The sequence below is a fragment of the Coffea arabica genome, chromosome 5e, assembly GCF_036785885.1.
Source record: "Coffea arabica cultivar ET-39 chromosome 5e, Coffea Arabica ET-39 HiFi, whole genome shotgun sequence".
Classification (NCBI taxonomy): Eukaryota; Viridiplantae; Streptophyta; class Magnoliopsida; order Gentianales; family Rubiaceae; genus Coffea; species Coffea arabica.
Window position 1 is genome coordinate 22,953,643 of NC_092318.1, and position 2,889 is coordinate 22,956,531.

Below are 2,889 nucleotides of genomic sequence, written 5' to 3' on the forward strand. Positions count from 1 at the left end.
CCTTGGTCTCACTGAGCGTTAGCTCACCCCAATTTGTTTTCCTTAACAGGTTTGGAAGTGGAAGTTCTGAGACTTAATTAGTGACCCCCAAAAATAATTTTTCCCCACAGGGCTCGAGGCCAAAGAAAGCGCTTGTATTGAGTTATTAGTGCCTGAAGGGATATCTCATATATAATTTGAATTCGATTCACTTGATAAGTATTTGATGTAATTATTTGAGAACTGAGGACTTTTGTCTTATTCGGGGAATGATACCCTTACTTGAGATTTGTAATATATCTTATCTCGTTCTAAGTTTGAAAAATGTTATGTCGTTATTCTTGAGGTTGTACCTTATGTTATTGGATGTCAGTGATGTATTTTATTTGAGGACTGTAGTGAGTCCCGGCGAGAGCTGGACAGGCTGTCCGCCGAGCCCTTTGGTTTGCCTTAGGGGGGGGTGGGGCTGTCACAAGTTCAAAGTGGTCTTCGCGGGTAAAATAGTTGCGCCTTTGCAGTTTTGGGAAAATGGCCACATCTCACTGTAGGAAAGTCAGAATCACATGCCGTTAGCGGCGTCGAAAACTAGACTCGAAGGGCTTTCCAATGTTACCAAATACAGACTCTAGTTCCTCACCTATCAATACCAGTGATCCGAGGAAGTTGGCTGATTTTTCGATTCTGATCAGCTCAAAACCCTAACAAAAATTACTCTATTTCCTCTTGCCAACTTCACTTGTTTTGGGTCAAATTCATCCAATTCAACCTAGTACCATTGGAGCTCAAAATACGATACATAAAAATGATTAAAAGAACCAAAACAGTCCACTGCTTGCCCAAAAACAACCACTTTACTTGCTTCATTTCCATTTCAACTCACACCAAACCTTAAACCAATGTTTAGCCAAGTTTCTTAGGCTTAATTAAGGTGAAAATGAACCACAAAATCAAGGAGAAACCTCCCCTCCAAAATCGGTCAGCCAAGAGCAAGCAAAACAGTCCATTAGTTCACTTGCATCACCAACTTTCATCCTTTCATTATGGTTAACTTAAACATCATACCAAGTGTTATCCTTAACTCAAAAAGGGTCCAAAACATGTTAATACATCAAGTAAAACCATAAACAAAGCTTGGACAAAATATCAAACACATGGTATGCAAAACAACCAACCCTACTTCCACTTGTTTAGTTCAAGAAGTTTCACCACAAATATCATCCAATCAACTCCTAGTTTGCCATCAAAACTTAAAACACTTGATATAACACAAGAACGCTAGGATTTAAGGGTCATCTACCTCTCTTATGTGAAGCTTGAATCACCAAAACAAACCACCAAAACCAAAGCTCCAAGTTTGAAACACACACTAGGGCAGAAGGTAGTTCACTCACTAACTCAAGTTCTTTCACTTTTGATTTTTGTTCAAGGATCAAACTAGGGTTTAAAAGCAAGAAGATGGAGTTTTCTTCTCTTCCCTTGGAAGCTTCAAGTGGCCGGCCAAGCTAGGGAAATAAGGGAGCTAAGATGGTTTAAATTTTGCTAATTCCTTTGGTCAAACAAGATGCGTGATTAGGGTTTTGCCACATGGCCCAATCTTGGCCCGTCTTTCTTTAATCTTTGACTAATGAAGTTTCTACCCTCCAAATGTTCCAATGTCTATTTAACACCTCTGAACTATCATATAAAGTTCCAACCACAAATAAAAGGACATTTGGTCAAAGTGTATCTTGTGAGATATAAAAAAAATGCCAACTCAAGGAAATGTTACAATTCAAGTAAAAGCAATAATATGCAATGCAAGGAAATGTTTTAAGTGATTTAATCTTAGGGCAAGGCAAGTAGTTTAGGAAAATTTGTATTTTAAAGTAAGGGTTCTCACACACGCTTCCAAAACTTAGCCCCCTGTAAGGAAAATAAAGGTAACAGAGTGAGCTTTCGCCCAATGAGGTACCAAAAGGGTCACGCAGTCAAGAATCACACAATTACAATTTTAATCGATCACATATAAGTATCAAATAAAGATATAAGTAAACAGCCCCACTTAGACAAAGTAATTCAGGTAAAAGGATACAGATGGCTCTTAAGAGCCAAGTTCCCTGTTGCATTAACTTGATCCAAACCCGTTGACACTCCGTCAATGTTCAAAGAAGCAAAACAATGACCGTAGATCCCTACTTTACACCAGTTTCCATCCACCAAATATACCCTTTACCGGACCCGAATACCTAATAGAAACAGTGGCAGTAATACTCGAGTATACCCGATATCAGAAATATTCAGTGAATCAATAACAGTTTCCCTCATGGTCCGTCATTCTACCTCGACCAAGCCCTTGCTGGCTCGATTCAATTGACTACCAATGAGGCTTGAGCTCAAATTTCACGGTAAGGTCGTTGGATATTAGCCTCCAAACGACATCAACTCATGCACAAGTAACAGATCCAAATTGCATAGTTAACCAGTCAAATAGTCAAGGAAAACGAGTGTGATAAAGTACACTCTCGTCCCATCCAAGCTGAACTAAAGTCACAATCATTCAAGTCAAAAATTTCAAGCACAAGTAAATCGGTTAAGCAACAAGTCATGCGAGTGGTACACTCACCAGTTCAAACAAAAATAACGTCAAAAGTTTCCTCCCGGATTATACCCTTGATCACCGACAAACCCTAAGAACAACCAAGATATAATATTACAGTTCAACCATCCAAAGTTTAGGTGAACCAAAGAAAATCCAAGTAACTACCAGTGCAAACATGCAAATATGATTTTGGAGTGAAAAGAAAACAATTGGACCTAAGAACATGAATAACCAAAGAGTCCTTCATTTCAATTCATGGCTGGAATTTCTGACTACAAAATAGCTAAGAAGACAACCAACCTCGAGGTTAAAGTGAAACAAATGCAACTAGA